Here is a 26,880-nt window from a genome sequence, read left to right on the forward strand (position 1 = left end):
GTAACCATTATAGCGACCAGATATAGTCATTACCTAGAAGGTCATCAATTTCCTAACGGCTACTGATCACTGATGAGGTTGGTATATTTCAATAACAGATTCTTTACTCTTTTGAAATTTCCTTTGACTCAAGGATATTTATGCACAAATTAAGGTAATAGTGAAGTTAAAAATCACTTTGCCTTCATGTATTAGATAGGGGTTTATTTAATGATTGATCTCAGCTGGCCTGAGGATGTTTAAACAAAGCCACATAGGAGACAGATTTAAAAATAATTTAAATCTATCCTTTTTCTGATTTGCCTCTCTGCCTTTTCAAGTGTATGACAAAGATAATTTCCACTAACTCTTTTTCACCCTGCATGAACTCATTAGGGAAAATAACATATAAGGAAAAACAAGTCAATTTTTACAGGACATTTTATACTTGTGTGAGGTTTATCCCAGTAACTTCTAATAGCAATTTAAATATATTGTATCTCATTCCATTATTTATAATTTTACCATTTAGAAATCATATCTATTGCATGTATATGTATATATGTGTATACATATATATAAATATATTTACACAATCTTTAGGGGATTCTAAATCATATGTAACCAGATTATGGCTCATTTTAATCTGACATATATTTTCTTTTTCTTCTATTGAGCTCTTTTGAAAAGGATCAAGGGTATAAAGTAGTTTTCACTAACATATGAAATATGGCATTCAAATGGTTAATGTTAAGGTGATGGTTTTCTTTAGGGAAGTCAGACTATGAGGTCAAATGACTAAAAGTCAGGAAACCTGTGTTCATCTTGTGATTCTACCCTGAGGAGGCTGTTTACATCTCTCAGGCTGTTTCCTCATTTGCAGAATCACAAAGTTAGCATAACTTAAGGCCTTTCCAACTTAAGACTCTACAGTCATATATTTAAGGTCTATGGATTTTTTATTTTTTTTTTTAATGAAAACTTTTTTTGGCCATGATGAGAATCTTTGAAATGAGTGATCAGGGCTTCACTATATTCTCATATGTCTGGCTCTTGAATCACACTCCCACGACCCCCCACTCTATGAAACCTAATTCAAATCAAGAAACTGCTGCGGGTGGCGGAGGTGAGCATTCTGGCGTCACACAGGAAGTTTTGCCGGAAGGTATCAACTGAAAGGAAACACACATGGAAATATCCTGCCACCTATAATGAAACCCCCTGCAGTAGACCGAGTCCTTTCACGGGATCTCCCAAGCATGGCCACCCACAGCTGCCCTTACATCATCCAGCTTCTCTTGTCTCTTAAAAAAAAAAAATTACTAAATATAGACTTTTATACTGTGTGTTTTGCTGATAATGTATCTCCTGAATATCGAAATAACTGACTTTTCTTATAAGGTTTTAATGCAATTTTAAACTATCTACATAATTCTTCCTTCACAATAGTAGAAATTTCTTGGACTTTGGTGGAATTCAGGGGGGATCAAGACTTTATAATTTCTATTAAGGAATTAGTTTTGATAATAATTTCCTGTGTTTCAAAACAAAACAAACTTTGCCTTATATATGGGTGGTGATCGTGTCTGACTCTAGTGACCCTGTGGACTATATAGCCCGCAAAGCTCCTCTGTCCATGGGATTTTCCAGGCATAAATACTGGAGTGGCTGCCATTTTCTTCTCCGGGGGATCTTCTCACCCAGGGATTGAACCCAGATCTCCTACATTGCAGGTGGATTCTTTACCATCTGAGCCACCAGGGAAACCTTATAAATAGCTTAAAAAATTATTGAGAAAAGTAACAGAAAGTCTTAATATTTTATGAAATAACCTTATCTCTTGCTAAAAATCCACTATTCAATATAGACTCTTTAATTTTTATTGTCTTCATTAAATTAACTATATGCTACAGATATATTATGACATTCATTAAGTACATTATGATTGCATTATAAATATGACTAAATTTCAACCATATTCTCTTATTTTTAAAAATAATTTTTATTTTGCTATTCAAAATTTCATTCCTCCTAATGCAGATATATATAGCCATGCAAACAAAATCACAGTTACACATTTTACATGCAAACATGGAGATTTTTAGAAACAGAAGGATGCAGCTGCCCATATCATGTCATTCTACCAATAAAATGTGCTCAGAAAACCAAAGGCTGTTTCTTGTAACCATCATAATTATCTTAAATTGTCTATCACCTAAGAAATAAAACCTAGTAATTAAAGTCCAGAATTTTTCTCAGTAATTTAGTTATTTTATTTTACATTGATTCAAAAGATATTTATTGAGATTTAATCTATTATTTGAATAGATATTTATGAAGTCAAGCATTTTATCTGGTGGTGGAGAAGAAAAAGGTAAAAATAAGATCTGGTTCTGGAAACAAAGATCTTTGTGACACCATGAACTGTAGCCCATCAGGCTCTTCTGTCCATGAAATTCTCCAGGCAAGAATACTGAGGTGGGTTTCCATTCCCTTCTCCAGGGAATCTTCCTGACCCAGAGACAGAACCCCAGTCTCCCACAGATTCTATACTCTCTGAGCCACCAGGGACGCCCATAAATAACTGTAGCAGAAGATAAAATATGATAAGAAATTTAAATTTTAAAAGAGCATGTTTCTGTGTTTGTGTATATGTGTATGTAACTTAAAAGTTCGGGCAGGTACCAAGAGGGAAGGTTTCATCTGAGGTTGCCATCTGGGTTGCCCTTTGAAGGAAAGAACATTTTGACAAATGGCAAATGTGGAGAAGTCTTTTGACCACACGAAGGCAGCAGCATCACCAAGGCGTGATTAACCAAATTCATTCAAGAATGGTAATATGGTTTCATAGTGTAGGGTGATGGAAGGGAAATTTTGGAGGGTGCTTTATAAAAATTAGGTACAACCTGATCAGTAGAAGGCCTTGAGAGCCGAGATAAAGCCTTAGGGTTTGTTAGATAGGCAATGAGGACCCACTGAAAAGGATTAAGATATAAGAAAAGGAGTGGCTTACAGCAATGAACTAGGAGACTTCCTGTTCAGGAAGGCAAACCCTTGAGCAGGCTAAAGGGGATGATCAGAAGTAGCAGCTTCATTGAGGGAGAGGATACCATAAGCTGAGTAAAGTAAAACAAAACTCTAAACAAAATAAGGACAATAAAAATTTAATGGAAGTGTTGGGATACAAGAAAAAATCCAAGAGAATCAGAGAATGCGATGACCATTAAATATGTGTCAGTCTCGGAGGATGCAGGGTTTCCCTGGTGGCTCAGTGGGTAAAGAAGCTACCTTCAATGAATTAGAGGCAGGAGACATGGGTTTGATTCCTGGCTTAGGAAGATCCCCCGGAAGAGGGCATGGCAACCCACTCCAGTATTCTTGCCTGGGGAAATCCCATGGACAGAGGAGCCTGGTGGGCTACAGTCCATGGGGTCTCAAAGACAGGACTGAAGCGACTGAGCAAGCATGCACGCAGGAGAATGTAGGGACATCAATAAGATTTGAGCTTGGATTTCTGGCAGAGAGATTAAACTACTAATATAAAATATGGGGATGGTAAAAAAAAAATAAGACAAATAAGGTAAAATCAACCCTACACATGTGCTATTTAGAAGACATCCAAGCAGCAGCTGGAAAAGTGAGTCAGCTGCAGCAGTGTGAGTGTGATACAGGGAAGTAGATGGAGCCTGCGCTTTTTCTTTTCTGGAAGGAGTAGTTAAAAAAGTGTTACATGAAATGAGTGGCCAGATCATGAGTCAGCTAAGATGGTTATTAAAGAGAATTGTTTTTCTTATTGAAATGTTCGGTAACCAATAAAAAGTTCGTATCTCCTTCCTCCTTGCCCTTTCTCGTGTTCCCCATCCCTGCACCCAACCATCACTCAAGCCTGGGGCTCCTGATGAGCCCTGAGTCTTACCGTCTGAAGTTGCCAAGTTAGACCAAGGAAAAAGGGTCTGATGGCTTCATAAAGGGGGAAACTCCAACTTTCAAAAGTGGATTTCACTAAAATCACTGAGAATAGGGATGAAGGGAAGAGACCTTAGGGGAATGCCTAGATTTAGGTTTGTAGGAGAAGCGGGAGAAAGGAGAGAAGCCATGGTGAGAGGCATTGGAGGAGAATCTGGAAAGGAAGTGTCAAAAAGCTGAGTTTCCTAAAAGTGGCAGAAAGAGATGGTCAAGAAATCTGAATGCAGAGTTCTGAGAAAAAGCAACCTGAAAAGAGATGTAATAATAAGGGGTTTAAATAAAGACAAGATTTTCAGAGTTGCTAAAGGGAGACTCAGATATTATACCAACTAAGGCCTCTGTAGGATAAGTTGGGTCCTAGGTGGGAAGTGAGGAGATGAGTAGATAGGATAAAGCTAGCTAAAGAAAGATTAAGCAAACCAACAGTGGAGAGAGAGTCCAGAATTTGTGTCAGATTTGTAACTGTGCTTAATACTGAATACAGTAGCCTGAGGGACTTGTTATGGAAAAAAAAGAATTTGGTCAAAATAATGTATAGAACTAAGCAAACTCAAAGTTGCAGTTGTAATGTCAAAATACCTTACAATGTGGAATACTGATGATCAAAGTTTATTGGTTCCATTGAAAATCTTGCTATCAAGCTGATAGAATCAGGTCTCAGATTTTAAGACAAGAGTCTGCTATGGACTGAATTGTGTCCCTCCTAAATTCTTATTTGAAACCTTAGCTCCCAATGAGATGGTGTTTAAAGATGGAACTTTTGGGAGATGACTGAAGTTTAGATGAGGTCATGAGGGTAGCATCCTCATGATGGGATTGCTGCTGCTTAGTCACTTCAGTCTTGTTGGACTCTGTGCAAACCCATGGACTGTAGCCCAGGGCTCCTCTGTCCATGGAATTCTCCAGGCAAAAGTTCTGGAGTGGGTTGCCATGCCCTTCTCTAGGGGATTTTCCCAACCCAGGGATGGAACCCAGATCTCATGCATCGCAGGCAGATTCTTTGCCACTGAGCCAGCAGGGAAGCCCATGATGGAATTAGTGCCCTAATAAGAAGAGATACCAGCGAGCTTTCATTCTCATCTAGAAATGTGGTAAAATAAATTTCCTTTGTTTAAGCCCTCATTCTATGGTATTTTGTTATGGGAGACCAAGCTAATTAAGACACAATCATTGATTTCCACTTCATGCCCCCAGCTGCAATGTGGGGTATTTATAGAATAATATTCAAAAGTCTAAGATTTTGAAACTTTATAAACAAAGCAGAATCCTACTCTCTATAAGGTTTGAATAGTAATTTTTAAAAAAAGCAAGAAAAAGATGAAAGAAGAAAGGAGCAAAGAAATAATCATTTTGAAGAATTTTAAACATCTTGCAGATGTCTTAGAATAGACTAGACTAAGAATAATACCAATTGAAGTTCTTTATCTTTTACTATGTTCCTAGCGTCTTCCCAAACTAACTCGTTCAATTCTCACAATAACTCTATGAGGTAGGTAAAATAGTAATGTTACCCTTTTTTCATAAGAGAAAAAAGGAGCCAAAGAGGTAAAATAATACTTGCTTAATATTACTCCATATGCCAGTGAAAGAGCTAGGATCATGCTTCCATAGTATCCAATGCTTTGTAAAATTTCCCTAAATAAAAAACTGTTTTTCCCTAATTTTTTTTTACTTCCATATAAAATTACACTTATTACCTTTTACTTACTGCCTCTCAATGCTGAAATGGAAGTAGTAAAGCAATTGTGGTAGAAGCAAATATATGTGTATGTGTGTATATATACATACATACATATATATATATATATATATAAAATGTCTAGGATAAGGTTTAGATTTTAGACTTTCAAAGTTATGTTCATTGAAACATTATTCACAATAGCCAACATATGGAAATAACACACATGCCAAAATGTCCTTCAATAGATGAATGGATCAAAAAAAATGTGAAATACACACACACATATATACATACAATGGAATACTATTCAGTCTTCAAATGAAGACAATCCTGTCATTTACAACATGGATTGAGCTGGAAGATATTATGCCAATAAAATAAGCAAGCCATAGAAAGACAAATACTGTATAATTTCTCTTACCTTGTAGGATCCGAAACAAACTTAAAAGCAGAGTAGGCTGGTGACTGTCAAGATCCCAGGGGAAGGGAAAATGGGATGATGCTGGTGGAACTGTACAGTGTTTCAGTTGTGCAAGATGAAAAAGTTCTGGAGTTCTACTATGCAGCATGGTGATTATAGTTTATAATACTATGTTGTATACTTAAATTTGCTAAGACGATAGATCTTAAATTAAATCTTTTCATCACACCCACTCAAGAGGTGATGGATATGTTAATTAGCTTGATTGTGGTGATCAATTTATATTAAAACATCAAACTATACACCTTGTGCGCACGTGTGTGTGTGTCTGTGAGTTAGTTGTTCAGATGTCTCTGACTCTTTGCGACCCCATGGACTGTAGCCCGCCAGGCTTCTCTGTCCATGGAATTCTCCAGGCAAGAATAGTGAAGTGAATTGCCGTTCCCTTCTCCAGAAATACATACAATTTTTAATGTCACCAATATCTCAATAAAGCTGTGGAAAAACTATGTTTCTGAAATTTCCATCACTTAAACTTTCATTACTTTTCTAGCCTACACAAACCCACAGCGAAGATCTAGTATCTTGATCAAGCCAAGTAAAAATGATCAAGCCTAGTGTCTCCCTCCATTCTCACTGGTTTGCAAAAAGCTGTCTGTCCCAAATAAATTGTAGCTTTCAAACTTGGATATTTAAAAAAGAAAAGGGAAGTATAATCATCTTCTAAGGGTAAGTCTGACAGTTTAGGTGCACTGTCATTTCATAGAGCAGGTTAGAAGCTCCTTCTCTATCAGCCCAGACAGTTTTTACACTTTCTTTTTTCTTTTTTTTTCTGTTCATGAGAGCTCATTCAACCCCTCTAGTCTCTTGGCTAGAGCAGTCATAGAAGTAGGTGGCCGGTACCTTATTTAGATCAGCACACCATGTAACCATAGGAGAGTGACACGCTTCCTTGGGGTTCAAGATTGTGGAGACAAGAAAATTTGACTATGTAGCCTTTGGGGGAATCCGTGGTTTTCTACTTTTTCCAGGAACTGAAGACTAACAAGAGTGACTTGATCCTGCTGCAGACGTTGCCCAAAGGTCCATTAACAGGAAAGTATGTTGAGGGCAGAGCTGGCCAACCGTGTCAGAAGCCAGCCGGCATTCGTGTGGTTTATCAAGCTCATCCCTATGAATGTCACTGAGGAAACAGCACTGAACTTCTTAAAATATCTCCTAAAAAACTACAACGAAACTGCACCAAGCATGGCATCTGGAAATGAGTTACACAGCTGCTGAAGGCAGGAAACTTAAATGAAAGCTGCCTCTTCCCCCTACTCCCCCTCCCCAACGATTAGATTCCTTTTTAAATTCTCTTCAGGTCCCATGATAGTATAAGGTGAATACAGAGCATCAGAAAGATTTCTGAATTTCTCTGTTTTCTAAGCAATTTCATCCAATGAGCTTCAAATTTTCCATTGGAGGTTGGTCTGACGATACAAGCCAAAGGAACAGGTTGGTGGTTTGAGGAAAAAAGGAGGAGACAGAACAACTTCCAATTGCTTACAATGTACAGTTAGCCGAGCAGTAAACACAACTTCTAGACGTGCCAGCCTCCACAGAACTGGCCGTTTTTTATCTCCCTTTCTCCACTGTGCTCAAAGCCATCCACCAAAGTGCCCCAACAGAAAACCACCAGAGGGTGTGGTCTCTGCGTGTCCTGGGCAAGGAACAGGGAAGCTATTTATTTCTAGGGCATCTCTGTTCAATGACTCATGTTTCGACTGGAAAATTGGCCACAGCTTTCTAGCAGCTCTTTCCTGCCAGCTCTCCTGGCTCCTACCCAGTGCTTCCACCACCCCTCCCCCTTTCTCCTTGCCTGGTCTGCTTTTATATTCCTAAAACCCCCACTTAATAACAGTCATTGTTCCACGTTAACCTTGAGGATCTTGGAGGAAGGACAGTGAAGGGCGTTGCTGTGTGCTATAATGAGCATTTGGCTCTATAGCAGGTGGAAAAGGCTTTGGGGATCTGGGCAGATTAGGAGGAGAGGGGGCTCCAGCAGATGTTGAAGCAAGATGATGTATTGCTGCTCACTCTGGGATTCAGACAATATCAGTGCTAAAGTAGAACAGGGAAAAGGGGGAAAAATTGATCCCTTTTGATACAAACTGGGCTTCAAACCAGACACACTTGAAACTGAGCATTTAAGGAAGACAAATTTGTTTCCAGGTCCTGGGTTTTCACCTACCCATTTTCTCTTCCTAATGGCAGACCAATTGCCAAATTGTTCTTTTAATTTGAACGTTAACTACATCCAGAGTTTGACTTATTTCCCATCAGCTAAAGGCTGTTATTAACCTGATGTGTTGGAGTAAGAGAAACATGAAATAGACACATCAAAAATTTCATTTTAGTATGTATTCAGAAACAAGAGTCCATATCAAGCAAAGGTGAGTGGCAATTAATGATTGGTTTTACCCTTTGAAGAAACATATATTTATTCTTTTGCTTTGTACTAGTCAATAAAATATTAAAGAAAATGCTGATATAAACAAACATTCCATTCACTTTATGAAGAATCTTAATAGACTTACGCTGACTATTCCTAGTTCTGTTTTTATCAATTTGTTTTATGAAATTCTAGATACAGAGATAAATTACAGTTGTAAAAAATATTATTTCTAGAAGTTTTAGGCTCTTGGCATTTCGCAGAAGTCAATACATGCATTCTACTAAATCAATCTGGGCAAAAAAAACAACAACTGGCAATTTGGGCAAAAAAAAATCTACTTATATTTTATTCTAGTCAAGGATGACAATAGAAGTTAGAGACTGTAACCTCAACCTGTGATTACTGGGGCCACATTGTGACTTAAATTATTTTATATATTCCTAAATATTTTATTATACGATTGATATCATATCATCATATTATTATATGATTGATATCATATCAAATTCATATGATAAATATGAATTTGTCATATCACAATCTATATGATAAAAATAAAAGGACACAGCAATGAAGAAATGATTAAACTTACTACGAAAACTCTGATATGAGAACCTCGTATCAGTCAGGGTTCTCCAGAGAAACAGATTCAAAAGGATATTTATTTGTTTGTTTGTTTGTTATAGGAGTTGGCTCACTGAATTTGGAGACCAAGAATTCCTATGATCTACCTGATGAAAGCTGTAGAACCAGGAAAGCCAGTGGTACGAGCTGATGGTATCTCAGTCCAAAGGCCCAGGAACCAAGGGGTCAGGAGTGTGACTCTGAAAGTCTGGGAACCCAGGCAGGAGAAGATGGATGTCTCAGCTCAAGTAGAGAGGGCAAATCTGCTTTCTTTCACCTCTTGATTTCACTCACACCCTCACTGGATTGGATTATGTCCACCAGCATTAAAAATAGTCTTCTTTGCTTTGTCTATGGATTCAAATACTAATCTCTTCCAGAGAGTCCCTCACAGACTCATAAATAATGTTTTACCAGCTATTCTGGACATCTCTAAGGCCAGTTAAGATGACACATAAAATTAGTAATAGTTAATTAACTAAAAATCTCTCTGAGTTCAGAGTTCATTATTTGGATTTATAAATTTAAACAACAGCAGTTAAGTATTTCTATTTTCATTATCATAAATCTGAATTAAATCACATCCTATAGAGTTTGTGTCTTATTGCCACAGCTATAAAATATTAATAATCATTAGCCAGTTAGGTAGTCCCTAGGAAAGATTAATAAAATTTTTCATTCTAAAGTTGTTAAATGTCCCATTTTCAGGAGCTGGGGTGGGAAATGAAGGAAGTGTTCAGTATTCAGATACAGTAATTTGAGTGACCTAATCATTAAGTCTTTTCCATTATTAATTCAAATAACTTTGGAATTTTTAAAATCAAGAGTCAGATTTGTGTGATAGTAAATATTCATTGGTGTCTCATTGGTAAAGAATCCACCTGCCAAAGAAACAGACACAGTTTCAATCTCTGGGTCATGAAGGAAATGGCAACCACTCCAGTATTCTTGCCTGGAGAATCCCAAGGACAGAGGATCCTAGCTGGCTACAGTCCATGGGGTCCCAAAAGAATTGGACATAACTACAACTGAACAACAGCAGCAACAAAAAGTATTCATTAGGGAATAGTATTTTATGGAATTTTGGAACTGTGATGTGATCTTTAGCAGGTAACTCACTAAAACTGATAAGAAAATAAAATCACAGGGTCTAATATGTCTGATAGCTGCTGTGTAAATCTCACCCTCCCCCCACCTTCAATTTTAATAGCATACAAATCCAGTCATTTATTAGGCTCAAAAAATCTGTGAGTCAAGACAGGACAGATTGGATATGCTTTATCTATTCTCGAGTATATCTGGGGTCTTACTCAGGAAATTTAAGTGGCTGGAGGTGAAGAGTGTCGCTGGAGGCATCCCTGGGTGAGATACATAAGTGACATGTGGAGTCCAAAAGAGAACAACTGGAGAGGGAACGGCTGGAGAGTGAGTGGTCCCAGAGACCAAGGAAGAACCTCAAGACTCCCCTGATGCGGCCCTAGAAGTCAGGCAGTGTCCTTCCTGTATCATTGTATAGGTTTCAGGAGTCACTGAGGCCAGTCCAGATTCCAGAGGAAGAGAAAAAGACTCCATGTTTGATGGGGAGTAGCAAGTCACACTACAGAAGAGCATGTGAGATTAGAATCACAGCTGTGGCCATCTTTGGAAAATGCAGTATGCAACATGTCTCTCTTACAACATATTACAATCAGTTCTTTTATTTTTTTAAGCCATGTTTTACTCCTCACGAATCCCGAGGATAAATTTATATGCATATTGCAAAAACTCTGTACATATATGTAGATTTCTAAAGCACTGCTGGTTGTTGGTGGTTTTAAAGTATACTGTTTTAAAATTTGATAAATCAATTAGAATCTCATTAGTTTGAAATCATTAAATGTGGGCATGGGGCAACCTTCTAAAAGTTCTGGAGCCTTAATTTTCCTTATCTAGTGAAATGAGGATAAAAATAATACACGTTACATATGAATACCAGGGTTAAGTGATATATTAAAACACAGCAACTTTCATTCAGGCTATTAAAATATGTTTGTTGTCTAGATTACTATAGGCACTTTTTTGTGACTGTGGAAACAGGAATCAGACATTTCTAAACAGACATCAACAAAAGTATTATATGGTATAATTTATGATGAATGTTCAGTAAAGTAATAAAATGCATTATTACCTAATAATATTAAAATTTTGATGTCAATATTTTTCCTCAGATTTACTAAAACTCCCAACACTAAGTGTAACAAATATCCAAATCATGTAGTTCTTCCTACTGTTCTTGTGGTTTAGTTGCTAAGTTGTGTCTGATTCTTTTTGCAACCCTTGGACTATAGCCCACGAGGCTCATCTATGTATGGGATTTCCCAGGCAAGAATACTGTAGTGGGTTGCCATTTCCTCGTCCAGGGGATCTTCCAGACACAGGGATCAAACCTGCATCTCTTGCACTGGCAGACAGATTCCTTACCATTGAACCACCTGGGAGCCCCAGTTCCTTGCAGACTACATTACTGTCATCTCCAGAGCTATTAATACAATAGTTATCCACTCAATGACTATTAAACTCTTCTAAGCCAGAGCCCTGGTGTACACTGGTGATAAGACAGTCTCTCTCTCTCTTTTTTAAACAAAGCTTGCAAGTGGTGGTAAGGAGAACATCTTGTCTTAATTCTGCTATGTGGGAAGGATTAGGAATGGTTAAGATGGTGGAACCAGAGACACAAGAACTATTCATTCATTCATTCAATAAATATTTAACTGAGTGATTATTATAATGCAGATTACATGGTAGACAGTTAATAGAGAAAGGTACTCAAGACAAAAGCCCTGCTCTTATGGAGCTCTCCTTTTGAGGAAAATTGATACATTAAAAAACAATTCAAAAACAAAATTTAGTAGAAGTAATATATACACATCTGTTTGGATGATGAAGGCTTCCTAAAGGAGGTGATGCAGAAATTTTATTTCTCAGGGACAATTATGAATTAACTTGATGAATCAGGTGGGAGAGAGGAGTAAGAAAAAATGGTCCACAAAACTTGAAGGTTTACTTAGAAATTTCACTACTTGTCTAAATAAACATGATAGAGTATATAGTGGACATTGGAGTTTTGCCCAGTTCATCTCTCAAAGAAGGTGTTGTCTGGATACTGGGCATGCTCTTGTCAGATAGTCAGTCAGTTCAGTCACTCAGTCATGTCTGACTCTTTGCAACCCCATGGATCACAGCACACTAGTATTCCCTGTCCGTCACCAACTCCCAGAGTTTGCTCAAACTCATGTCCATCGACAGTGATATCATCCAACCATCTCATCCTCTGTCGTCCCCTTCTCCTGCCTTCAATCTTTCCCAGCATCAGGGTCTTTTCTAAAGTCAATTCTTCACATCAGGTGGCCAAAGTTTTGGAACCTCAGCTTCAGCATCATTCATTCCTTAAGCATCATCATGCATTCCTTCCAATGAATATTCAGGACTGATTTCCTTTAGAATTGACAAGCTTGATCTCCTTGTTGTCCAAGGGACTCTCGAGTTTTTTTCAATACAACGGTTCAAAAGCATCAATTCTTCGGCCCTCAGGTTTCTTTATGGTCCAACTCTCACATCCATACATGACTACTGGAAAATCCATAGCTTTGAATATACAGACCATTGTCAGTGAAGTAATATCTCTGTTTTTTAATTTTTTGTCTAGGTTGGTCATGGATCTTCCCTGTAGCTCAGACAGTAAAGAATCTGCCTGCAATGCAGGAGACCTGGGTTTGATCCCTGGATCAGAAAGATCCTCTGGAGAAGGGAATGGCAATCCACCCCAGTATTCTTGCCTGGAGAATGCCATGGACAGAGGAGCCTGGCAGGCCACAGTCCACGGGGTCACAAAGAGTCAGACACGACTAAGTGACTAACACTACTGATACACTAGATTGGTCATAGCCTTTCTCCCGAGGAGCAAGTGTCTTTTAATTTCAAGGCTACAGTCACCATCTGCAGTGATTTTGGAGCCCAAGAATAGAAAATCTCTCACTGTTTCCATTGTTTCTCCATGTATTTTCCATGAAAAGATGGAACCGGATGCTATGATCTTAGTTTTTTGAATGTTGAACTTTAAGCCAGCTTTTTCACTTTCCTCTTTCACTTTCATCAAGAGGCTCTTAGTTCTTCTTTTTCTGCCATAAGGGTGGTGTCATCTGCATATCTGAGGTTATCAATATTTCTCCTGGCAATCTTGATTCCGGCTTGTGCTTCACCCAGCCCAGCATTTTGCATGATGTACTCTGAATGTAAGTTAAATAAGCAGGATGACAATAGACAGCCGTGACGTACCAATCTGAAAACAGTCCGTTGTTCCATGTCCGATTCTAACTGTTGCTTCTTGACCTGCATACAGGTTTCTTAGGAGGGAGGTAAGGTATTCTGGTATTGCCATCTCTTTCAGAATTTTTCCAGTTTGTTGTGATCCACACAGTCAATGACTGGCATAGTCATTAAGACAGAAGTAGACATTGTTTTGGAATTCTCTTGCTTTTTCTATGATCCCACAGATGTTGGCAATTTGATATCTGGTCCCTCTGCCTTTTCTAAATCCAGCTTGAACATCTGGACTTTCTCAGTTCACATACTGTTTGAAGCCTAGCTTGGAGAATTTTGAGCATTACTTTACTAGTGTGTGAGATAAATACAACTGTGTGGTAGTCTGAAATTCTTTGGCATTGCCTTTCCTTGGGATTGGAATGAAAACTGACCTTTTCCAGTCCTGTGGCCACTGCTGAGTTATCCAAATGTGCTGGCATATTGAGTGCAGCACTTTCACAGCATCATCTTTCAGGATTTGTAATAGCTCAGCTGGAATTTCATCACCTCCACTAGTTTTGTTGTAGTGATGCTTCCTAAGGCCCACTTGACTTCGCAATCCAGGATGTCTGGCTCTAGGTGAGTGATCACACCATCGTGGTTATTTGGGTCATGAAGATCTTTTTTGTGTAGTTCTTCTGTGTATTCTTACCACCTCTTCTTAATATCTTCTGCTTCTGTTAGGTTCATACCATTTCTGTCCTTTATTGTGCCCATCTTTGCATGAAATGTTCCCTTGGTATTTCTAATTTTCTTGAAGAGATCTCTAGTCTTTCCCATTCTATTGTTTTCCTATATTTCTTTGCATAACCTTTAGATGTTATTCCCTTTAAGAAATTTCCTAGGCTGGACAGTGTTGCCTTCTCCAAAGCCATGTCCTTATGAGTGAGAGCAACATCTCATGTCATGTGGAGGGTTGGTCATTTTGTGTTCAATATGGGGGAACAGTTACAGGCCATTTTAGCTTCAGAGCCCATAATAAAGTCAACCAAGGATAACATGAGGCCTGGGGTACATTTCTGCTTATCCCTCAGCATCTTTCCTTCCCCTGCCCAAGTTTTAAAATCGAGAGCTTCTCCATTAGCATCCTACACCTCTGTCTCAGAGTCTGCTTACTGAGAAACTCAACCTGTGATGCTGTGATAGTTGAAGAAATTTAAAGAAATTTAATTGTGAATTTCTCTTTATTTTTTGGAGCCTTATGAGCATTTCCCCCACTTTATGTTTTTAATAGACTGCTCGAATATCAGTCATATCAGTCTGCATTGTACAAATAATTACTCAAATTTGGTTGAAAAATATTACTTAGAAAGCACAGCCATAGAGCTGGGTTTTAGTCATGAATTTCTCATCCATTTATCATTTGAACATATTTTTAGATAACTGCTTGCCAAAGCTAAAAGTTTTAATCAGAGCCATTTTTGAATAGGAAAAGCAGAAAGGATGTCTTTGAAAGCAATAATCCTTTTTTTTGGTTTGTTTCTTTTTACTTTTATACAATTTAAAAATAGTCAACTGGAATTTTAAATTTTAAATTGATAAATAAAATTGCATTTGCTCCTCGCCAAGTTGACTCATACACTTTACAGATGAAATTAGATTAATTAAGATACTACAAATTCCATGAAGTTATTTATTTTACTCTTCTGTTGAATAGCAAATATTAGCTTTGGTTACACAATGTTCATGAGAAATAATTATCTTGAGAGGTTTCATAATATTTACTATGATAATTTGTTATATTGCATTTACATAATATTTTAAAATATTTTGTAGTCATACAGCCTAATATTTCCATGCATACTCACAAAGAGGGTTTCTCAATGTGTGTATATAATGATTTTCCCTTTATACTGCGATAAAAATATAGAGAAAAAAACAGCTTTTTTATTTTGCTCTCTTTGCTTTGGCTAATAATGATGTGGCCCCATTTTTCCTACCTTTAGCCCTGTTACTTTCTATAAAGTCCCAGGGACCATTTGAACAATAGCAATGACAAAGACATCAACAGTAATAAGAGCTGGTGTTTGTTAAACTCATATGCCATACACTTGTCATTTTCAAATTCCTTCACATGTTATCAATTCATTTAATTATAACAAAACTTCAGAAGTTGGTGCTATTGCTTGCCTTATTTTAAAGGTAACAGATGACCCTTGCCTAGAATGGGGCAGAACCACTGAAAGAACCGTGTACATCATGATCACTTCTATCTTGGGGGTTAAATAAAATTTTCACCTGCTAATCAAATGGAATGCATAGCTTGTATGTGTACTAGGAGAGGTGTGAAAAGAACCAGAAAATAAATCTTTCAACTTCTTCTGAATCTAATATAAAGAATTCAGAAACAAAGAAATGAAGCAGGGAGATGGGTATTTTCTTTAGCTCTATTTAATATGAAAAATAGCTACAGTTGTTTGTGCTTGTGTGTGTCTTTGGGGGGGTGGTTGCTAAAAAATGGGAATATACCAAATTGCCCAAGTATCTGTCCATAGGTGTTTAAAATGTGGTAGTTTTTCTTCTAATTTTCATAGTTTCCAATTGTATATAATGAGCATGTCTTATGTATCTGAAATACTAATTTGAAAGAGCTGTAAATGCTAAGATTCTACTTTCATAAACATTTGCCTACCACTCTGACAAATAACTATTATGGTCCCCTTATTTCCAAACAGTAACTCACTTTTTTCACTATATATGATGATAAGACTTCACGTGTCCTATATAAACTGTGCTGAGAACTGACTAAAGGAAGATTCCAGAATCATCTTTATCAAATTCTGAATGTAACAGGGGATGTTAGGCCACTGAAGCCTCTACATATTTTTGTAGTCATTAATATTTTAATCAGAAAGTTAATGTTATTTAAATTACTAGTTTAACGTTAGAGCCTCATTACAATGCAATCTTCTCTTTCTTTGTGTTAATATTTTCTGAAGCTAAACACACTGTGCCAGGCACATAGGAAATAGAACACTGAAAGAAGGAGAGCAGTGTGGTCCTATTCTTACCACAATATAGGCGGGGGTGGTGAGCCCAAATTCATTTTAGAATATCACTCAGATCTTTCATTTGGCTTTTTATTATAAATTATTTATTAGCTCAAGGATGATAACATCTCATGTTAAATCTCATCCTATAACTGACTTTCTGGGGAGATCCTGACCAATAACCAAACAAATCTGCTAATCAATTTGCTTAGCATACTCCAGCTGACAGCAGCAGCAAAATGAAGACGGACATTTTTTGGATAACACAGGTAGAGACAGTGATTCTTCTTGTTTCATAGAAAATGTTACCTGCTAATTATCTCTACACTGGACACAGCAAAACCACTTGGCCTGCCCAATCTATACACTTCTCTACTCCACAAATGAAACTTAATAGGAACTCGAAAGTTTGGATCTTTCATTTTCCTGGAGAAAATGTTAGGTCCTAGTCCGTTATCACTTTTAAATGCTAAACTTTTAATAAATTTAATCTATGTATACAAATGAAAAAATCAATGCTGAAAGATTAAAAATCTCCTCTGAAATATTTACTGTCATTTTGAATTTATTCAAAGTCACCATGGAAATGTGTGAATTTCTGATTCCTTAGTGAGTGTATTGGTGAGATGATCTCTATGTGTCAATACCCTGAGAACGGGGACTTACTGAGACTTGCCTCTAGCAAGTGCTAAGTGCCTGGGAACACATAATAAATATTTGATGATTGGAAGATGCTGGAATAAGAGGAAAAACCAATTCTTAGCCAAAGGAATTATAAGTACTGTATACTTATTTGTATATTACTTAATTTTCACTTAAGAGTTTATCAATATAAATACCTGTTTTGTGGACATAAGTGTACCATGTATATACCACAGAAAACTTAGAAATTACAGAAATTGTACATATATACACACACATATACACACACAGGGAATAAAATTATAATTCTACCATTGGAAATAACTACTATTTGATGTTATTTACCTTCTAAATGTATACAGTTTTACATAGTTAATTTTACACAACAGATTCACTTTTGAACCCCAGTTAGAACAAAATGTTATATCCATTAGAATGTTCATGACATTATATATGTCTTTATATATATATGTAAAATATATATGTCTTTAAAATGTTAGAAAAAACATGGTAATTTATGTTTCTACAATTATTTAGGTTATCTAAGTTTTGGAGCTATTATTAATAGTGATAACTGCAATCAGTTTGTGAGAGTTGCCTCTGTGCCAGTCATTGTGCATCTTTATGCACAAGTCCATTATACTAGGTATTATCTTTTTCAGGTGAAAGAATTTGGTTAAAAAAGATTAAACATCTCAAGCTAACTACTAGTTTATGGTCAAGGCAGAGTTAAAAACTGGTTTTATCTTGCGTATTGACCACTTTGTTGCTTTGGCTCTGTATTAGATATGCCACCTTCGTAGATGCTAAACATCTCTGTGCATGTTTTAGATTATATCTTTAAGTATACTCTCAGAAACAGAGTTACAGAACTAAAGGGATGAGCCCCTTTTCAAACTTTTAACATAATAATAACATAATTATTTTCTAAGTTATTTTTCAAATTCATTAATCAAATTTATATTGCTATCCAAGTGAGTTCAGGAGGTCTAAGTATTGGTTAATAATTACTTTGTTTACTATTTGTTAGTTAGATGGGCCAAATGTATTTTATGGATTTAACTCATGTGTTTTTGATTTTTAGACATGGTAAACATCTTTTAATATATTAATCAGTTGTCTGTATATTTCTTGTGTGATTACTCTGTTACTTTGCTTAGTTTATTGCTCAGGTTTTAAGTGCTAATCTTATTATTGTGGTTAATCTTACTGATCTCTAAATTCTTCAGATAGGAAGCTAAATGCTGACACATTTATTAATAAATTTTATATAACCATTCTTCAGTATCAGGCACAGTTCAGGACATAGCATATCTACTCCTCATATTTCCCTTAAAGATGGGTACTATTATTATCCCTATTGTTACAGATGAGGAAATCAGAGGAAGTAAATTTCCCCAGCTCACAGAACTAGCAAGTAAAGAAGTTGAACTCGGGCAGGCTGCCTGAAGCAATCATCCTCTTACACCAAGTATGTCTTGCAAATATTTCCCAAGATTCACACTGTCTATTTTTTCGGGTTATTAATACATATGTTCAAATTAGTTTTCATGCAATCAAATCCATTGTTCTATACCTTCCTCTCAGGTACAGTAATTCTTTTCCAATATATCCTAAGAAAATCAAACAATTACAAAAAGTGCTTTGTCAGATATGTTTCTGCCAATATTGTTTACACTAGCAAAACAGCTGGAATTAAATTTTCAACTGAGGATTGAACAAATACAACATATTCATGCACAGATGTGGAGTTATTAAAAATGGGGAATCTGTATATTTGTTGACATAGAATGCAGTCACCATATTGGTAAATACAAAGGTAAACTTTAGAAATAGAAACTCACCTATGTTAAAAACCTTATGCATACATGTTTGTGTACACCTACTAATACATAAAGGTTTCTCTCAGCTGCTTATCTCTTTTAAAAAGCATCCTAAAATAAGAATGAATTATTGGTGAAAAATAGCTTTTAAAAAATCAAGGTCATAAAACCCACTACTGTGCATATACTTTGAGAAAACTCTAATTCAAAAGGACACATGAATTCTAATATTCATTGCAGCACTATTTACCAGGATATGGAGGTAACCTAAATGTCTATCAACAGATGAATGGATAGAAAAGATGTGGTACATACATACAATGGAACACTAGTCAGCCACCAAAGGAACAAAACTGGGTCATCTGTAGTGATGTGGATGGATCTAGAGTCTATCATACAGTGAGGTAAGTCAGAAAGAGAAAAACAAAATATCACATACTAACACATACATATAGAATCTAGAAAAATGGCAGAGATGAACCTATTTGCAGGGCATTAATAGAGACACAGACTTGGAGAATGGACATGTAGACACAAGGGAGGAAGGGGAGGGTGGGAAAAACCAGGAGAGAACTACTGACATATATACACTACCATTTGTAAAATAGCTAGCTAGTGGAGGTGACAAATAGATTCAAGGGATCAGATCTGTTAGACAGAGTGCCTGAACAACTATGGAGGGAAGTTCATAACACTGTACAAGAGGTGGTGACCAAAATCATCCCCAAGGGAAAAAAAAATGCAAGAAGGCAAAGTGGTTTGTCTGAGGAGGACTTACAAATGGCTGAAAGAGGAAGAGAAGCAAAAGGCAAGAAGAAAGGGGGAGATACACCAACTGCATGCAGAGTAGAGAATTGCAAGAGATAAGAAAGCCTTAAGTGATCAATGCAAAGAAATAGAGGAAAACAACAGAATGGGAAAGACCAGCAGTATCTTCAAGAAAACTGGAGGTAAAAGGGAACATTTCTTGCCAAGATGAGCTCAATAAAGGACAGAAATGGCAAGGACCTAACAGAAGCAGAAAATATTAAGAAGAGGTGGCATGAATACACAGAACAACTGTACAAAAAATGTCTTAATGACCCAGATAACCACAATGGTGTGGTCACTTACCAAGAGCCAGACATCCTGAAATGCAAAGTTAAGTGGGCCTTAGGAAGCATCACTACGAACAAAGCTAGTGGAGATGATGGAATTCCAGTTGAGCTGTTTCAAATCCTGAAAGATGATGCTGTGAAAGTGTTGCACTCATTTTGCCAGCAAATTTGGAAAACTCAGCAGTGGCCACAGGACTGGAAATGGTCAGTTTTCATTCCAGTCTCAAAGAAAGGCAATGCCAAAGAATGCTCAAACTACCGCACAATTGCACTCATTTCACATGCTAGCAAGATTGTGTTAAAAATCCTTCAAGCTAGGCTTCAACAAAATGAATCAAAAACTTTCAGATGTACAAGCTGGATTTAGAAAAGGCAGAGGAACCAGAGATCAAATTGCCAACATCCGCTGGATCAAAGAAAAAGCAAGGGAATTCCAAAAAGCATCTACTTCTGCTTTATTGACCACTAAAGCCTTTGATTGCATGGATTACAACAAACTGGAAAATTCTTATACAGACAGGAATATCATTCCACCTTACCTGCCTCCTGAGAAACCTGTATGCAGAAGAAGAAGCAATAGTGAGAAACAGACATGGAACATAGGACTGGTTCAAAATCGGGAAAGGAGTACATTAAGTCTCCCAGGTTATTTAACTTAAATGCAGAGTGCATCATGTGAAATGCCAGGCTGAAGGACTCACAGACTAGAATTAAGACTGCCAGGAGAAATATCAACAACCTTAGAGATACAGATGACACCACCCTAATGGCAGAAAGCAAAGAGGAACTAAAGAGCTTCTTGATGAGCATGAAAGAGGAAAGTTAAAAAAGCTGGCTTAAAACTCAATATTCAAAAAACTAAGATTATGGCAACTGGTGCCATCACTTCATGGCTAATATATGGGGATAAATGGAGACAGTGACACATTTTATTTTCTTGGGCTCCAAAATCACTGTGGATGGTGACTGCAGCCACGAAACATGCTTGTTACTTGGAAGAAAAGCTATGACAAACCTAGACAGATTATTAAAAAGCAGAGACATCACTTTGCAAACAAAGGTCCATATAGTCAAAGCTATTTTTTTTCTAGTAGTCAAGTATGGATGTGAGAGTTGGACCATAAAGAAGGCTGAGCAAAGAAGAATTTAATTGTGGTACTGAAGAAGACTCTTGAGACTCCTTTGGACTGCAAGAAGGTCAAACTAGTCAATCCTAACAGAAATCAACCCTGAATATGAACTGGAAGCACTGATGCTGAAACTCCAATACTTTGGCCACCTGATGTGAAGAGCCGACTCATTGGAAAAGACCCTGATGCTGGGAAAGATTGAAGGCAGGAGGAGAAGGGGACGACAGAGGATGAGCTGGTTGGATGGCATCACCGACTCAATGGACATGAGTTTGAGCAAGCTCCGGGAGACAGTGAAGGACTGGGAAGCCTGGTGTGCTGCAGTTCATGGGGTCACAAAGAGTCAGACATGACTTAGCAACTGAACAACAACAGTGGGAAGATGCTATATAGCACAAGGAGTTCAGCTCAGTGCTCTGTGATGACCAAGAGGGGTGGGAAGAGGGGTGCAGGGGGAGGATCAAAAAGGAGGGGACATGTGTATATGTATAGTTGATTTACTTTGTTGTACAATAGAAACTAACACAACATTTAAAGCAATGATACATTCAAGCAATGTATACATATCAAGCAATGATACATATCATTTATTGAATGATAAATTCAAGATTCTAAATGTGATATCAACAATGCAAATGGTACACCAATTAAAGTTAAGAAACACCCTTATTTCCCAAAAAAGGGCTTTCTTTATCAAAAGTTCAAAGAGATACTCACCTGTTTTTCGGTTGATAATCTTTCTGCAATACAATCAATATTAAACAATTTTTTTGGGACCACTCTTTAGATATCTTTATGTAGGTGTCAAACACAAGCAATCTCTTTGTAGGTAAAACTGGCCATGCTGTCTTATACATGGACCTCTCTAAGAATCCTCCCGATACACCATTATTAACTGGATATTTATTCTTGGAAACGTAAGAGGCCCATAGTGAATTCACATTGACTGTTGACTCTTCACAAGAGCCTGTACTAGCACACTGGGCAGATTTAATCCCCTTGTAGGTAAAGTTCAAAATCCAGTTCTTTAATTATTATACATGTATTCTGTGCACCAAAGTGTATGCTTGGAGGGGAGAGATTTTTATCAACTGATCGCTTTTGTATCCTCGGCTCCTAGATCAGTACCTAGCACATAGAAGGTGCTCAATAATCATTGTTTCCAAAAATAACAGCTAAAATAACCTGCTCCTCCCAACTGACAAGGGAGCTGAGTTTTGCTTCCACCATCTCACAGATTACACAACTAAAACTAAGAGGATGTAAGTAACTTGCCCAAAGTTGCACAGTTGGTAAATGCTGGATCTGGGACTTTAGGACAAGGTCTGATGCTGAAGTTCCTCTAAGCATACTGTACCCCCTCTCGGGACAGACCACTCTGGGAGTTCTCTGAGGACACAGACCCAATAAACATTTTCCACTGCTCTACGCCATGTGAATATCCTTTCATTCATCTCTTCAGCAAACATTTATCAGGTGCTTAGCATGTGCCTATTTTAGACTCTGGGATTACAATGATTAGAACAAAAAAGTCAGGTGAGGCTACTGTCTGCACAGTTCACACATTCTTTTGGAGGGAGACAAACAACAGCGGTGCCAACTAGGGAATAAATAAGATAATTTTAGAGACTGATACGTGCTCTAAGGAGACTTTAAATAGGCTGATTGGGGATGGTTCTTCTGAGGAGAAGGGGCCCTTCACAGGAAGAATTTAGAGCAGCCTGCCAAAGGCACAGGATCACATAGCAAGTGCAAAAGCCCTGAGTAAGAAATGAGCTAGGCACGTCTGAGGATATAAAACGGCCAGTGTGCTCAGAGCAAGAGAGGAAGGGACAAAGTGGGAACCGGGTTGGCAGTCCTTCAAAGTCATTTGATTTGGACTTCTTAAAGCTAACACAGACTAAGTGTTCAATTTAGGGCTTTTAAGCTAATAAATGATATAATATCCCATTAAAGAGTAATTACAAATCATTAATCCCTTTACCCAAATATAAGAGTTATTTTGACTTACAATACTTTTTAACAAATTAAGAGGGAACATAGAGATGATGTAAACTAGCATGATGAACCCTGTGAGTCTAAAATAAATCACCAGGGATGTTAGACTGGCTATACAAAAGGTGGCTTAACCCTGGCATTGGCTTTCAAGAGAAATCATGGAATCTCCCCTCTGGAGATGGTTTAAAATAGGATTAGATACATTCACTCAGTGCAGTCTTGCCTGAAAGCCTCAGTTGACCTCTCAAGGTCTTGCCAGTCCTATGATTTTGTGATAAAATTAGACTCTTTCATTGGGCGAAAACAACCCAGGGTTCACCATGCCAGCTGCAACCTGGCATAATTGGAAGGGGCTGATTTTGGAGGAGTGTACCTCCTACAGCCGAGACAAGATGCAATTAACAGATCCCCCAACCTCTCCTATTTCATGCTGTACTGAATACTCTGCTGGTTCTTGGCCAATAATGGCTGGTATCAGTGATACAACAAAGTCAAGTGGTCTGATCCATGATTAAATAGTAGATGTCTTAATTAGATGCTGACCTCGCTTTGAACAGCATGACTTCAAGAATCGTGTACCTATTAGTTGATTCTTTGATCCCTGAAAATAGAAACCAGATGAATCCAATAATGCATTTTTATTTAGCCTCTTTTCTGCCATTCTCAGGATGAAATAACTCAAGTTCTGATGTCATGAGCCTTAACCTCATTAAGCCACTCAGCTCGATTTTTCAGCTACTTAATCATCAGCACTTATCTGCTGTATCTACTCATTGAACAATCGCTGCTTTGAATAAATTCAAGGAAATAAATATATTTTTTCCCATGACATTCTCATTTAGAGGCAAATGGGCATAATGACTAGAGCACAATTCTTGAGTGAGGCAGACCTGAGCTTAGATCTAGCACCTTCCTACCCAAGATGGATGAACTTAAGGAAATTACTGAACTCCCCAGAGCCTTGGTTTCTGTATCTACCTATTAGAGAGAATACTAGTTCCTGTCTCATAGACTTGCTGTTAGAATTAAATAAGATAATATAAAGTAGGCTCTTCCCTATCGTATCGTATCCTATCCTATCTCAGATGTTCATTTAACATAAAACACCATCAGATATAAGCATAAGTTTACTTGCTTTTATTGTTTTTCTTCCATTCCCTACCTTCCCTCATCCTCTGTCAGCAGGTGTGCACACATGCACACACCCAGATACAAGCTCCATGAGGACAAAGACCCTCTTTGACTCATGCATAAACATCCCTGGATAAATATGCATGAAGTAAAAGAAAGAATGAAAACATCTTGCACAATGGTTTCTGGTGTGTGGTCAGCATTCCATAAAATGCTAGGTGATTAATTTTTTTTCTTGGAAATAATGTTCAACATTTGAAGCAGCCTGGAGCCAAGGGCACAGTGAAGGGAGCTTGCACAACGGACAAGAATTTGCTTCTGGCTTTGCCAACAATAACATGAACTGGGACAAACAACTTTATCCCTTCAGTTTCCTTACATGCAAATCACTTCCATATATAAGATTCTCTGAGATCTATATTCTTACTAGTGGTGTCACATTGTTTTGTAAACATAGGTCATTTCTTAGAAAAAAGAGGTGTTAAAACCAAGGACAGAATGTAGTTAGGCTGTTAGATGCTCTCACAACCAGCACCCCTATTTCCTGGCACCTCCAATTGTAAAGTGAGGAAACCAGATGAAGGTGAAAGAGTGCAGTGATATTGATTCAAGACGGCTTCCCAGGGAACATCCTCACAGCCTCCCTCTTTATGGCTCCAGTTCACGAAACACAGAGGGAGGGAAAGCCCTTCAAGCTTGGATTAGCTGAAATAAACTGAGCAGCTCGGGGTTTGCTTCTCGATCATTTTTGTTTGCCCTGCATGCTGAAATATCTACGTTTGTATTATGAGGAAATCTTCTTTCAGTCTCTTTCATAGAGTTACCTTTGCTTTTTTGCTTACTTTCTCCACTTATTCATCATACTCAGGACTTACATTCGGGCTTCACAAATAGGGCATGTTGAGAAAGAGAGCAGTGTAAGGCACAAGCCTCAATTTTTAGAAGGAGAAACAACCAACCTGGAGATTCAGAGTCTAACACAGCTCCTTTCCGTGTTAAATTTAAAATACTTACGCAAATTCAAGATAAGAGCATATATGCTGGTTTGTGTTTCAAAAAATAATTATCTGAAAAGCTTAAGAAGGTGAGAGCAATTATCAAAGATCAAGGAAAAGGGGAAAGAGGGCCAAATAATAAGGAAAAATGTGTGCAAGAAGAGAGAAAAAGAATTCTCGAACTCAAAACGGACAGACAGGCTATCAACAGGTGGACTAATAACTTGAAAAAGTAGTTTAAGGGCAAAGTTTTTAATTTTTTTAAACTCTTTTTTTCCCCCAGAATTTAGAAATTAGATGGTGATTTGATTGGAGAGATGTTTTGAAAAGGGAAAAAATGAATAGTAGAAATGTCTAAAGATGCTGATTGAGAGGAACAACAAAGCCAGATGGCATAAATGGCATCTTTAGGGATTTTGTGGCATCAGAAGCTCGCTGACAAGTGCCCCCTCTGTCCTGAAAACACTGCAGCCACACTCTGAGCATGCTCTGCGTCCTCAGCTAGCCACGTTAACCCACTTACTGCGCTTGACCCTAAAGCTTCTAACTTTCTCTCAGCTATTCAGTCTCTTGATTTTTTAGCTGTGTTCAGTACTTCATCAAGCTGATTTTGCTGCCCTTTTGGACATCTTAATCAGTAAAAGTTGTGTAGTGAAATATTTGTGCATATTGATACTAAAGGATCTGAAGCAGCTATTGAAAAAGAATGAGGACATCTATATGAAACAGATTTACAGAGATGAATCTAAAAGCAAGCTGCAGAATAATTTGTCTAGGATGATCCAGTTCTGATATGTGTGATAAACAACACATATCAATTACTTGTATAATGCTATCGAAATGTAGGAATATATGTATAACTGCTTGTTTTGGTTTTCTGAGACGTGGGGAGGGAGAGAGAATGGCAAAGAGCAGTGGGAGTGATTCTTAATAAAGTAGAAGCCTTATTTCTCTCTACGACTAAGAAAGATCAGGAGAATAAGACATAGTCAAAGGGCTGTAAGCAGAAGTTATTGTGTGGTGCTTGCAGAAGAATTTATTTCAAGGCAGCTTGCACACACCCTTCAGCTCTTCCCATTGTGCTCTTTCCTGCTGCCTGAAATACTGACATGAGGACTGGCCCTGTAGCAGCCACTTTGGACCATGAGGATGGAAGCCACACACTTGGAGGATGATGAAACAGAAAAAGAGAGAAAGGAAGGTTTTCTGATGACTTCAGTGGTGTCAATTACTACACCTGAACTGTCAACTTCTGGTGAATTTAATCCTAATTTATAAAGTCAGATACAGACAAACTAGGTGCATATAGAAAATAACATTTCTTATGGGATAAAACCAATTATAAAGTCAGATTCCATATTATTTCTTTTATAGCACAGGCATATTCCGTGCATGCTCAGATCTAGAGCAGCTCACTTGTTAAATCATGATAATCCTGGGTGTGTCTATTATGCTTCTGTAAAACACTACTCATTCCAATGAATAATTCAACATTTGGAGCTGTCGTAAAAGTTCTTGGTTTCTGCCTTTCTCTGACTAACAATAGAAGGCCCTGATGAATTGATTAAGCAAAAATAAAAGTGCACTGAGGCAAGAGTGCTACAACTGCTTAGACGTGTTTTTAA

The 26,880-nt window shown here is 37.5% G+C and overlaps 2 long non-coding RNA genes across 9 annotated transcripts in view; one reads left to right on the forward strand and one right to left on the reverse strand.

Annotated features, from left to right (window-relative positions):
* LOC110130695 (uncharacterized) overlaps positions 1-26,880 on the reverse strand; it is an 871,740-nt gene that overhangs the window by 189,485 nt on the left and 655,375 nt on the right. The window lies entirely within an intron of this gene.
* Positions 1-26,880, forward strand: part of LOC139034464 (uncharacterized) — a 42,433-nt gene that overhangs the window by 1,157 nt on the left and 14,396 nt on the right. The window lies entirely within an intron of this gene.

The sequence above is a fragment of the Odocoileus virginianus genome, chromosome 3, assembly GCF_023699985.2.
Source record: "Odocoileus virginianus isolate 20LAN1187 ecotype Illinois chromosome 3, Ovbor_1.2, whole genome shotgun sequence".
Classification (NCBI taxonomy): Eukaryota; Metazoa; Chordata; class Mammalia; order Artiodactyla; family Cervidae; genus Odocoileus; species Odocoileus virginianus.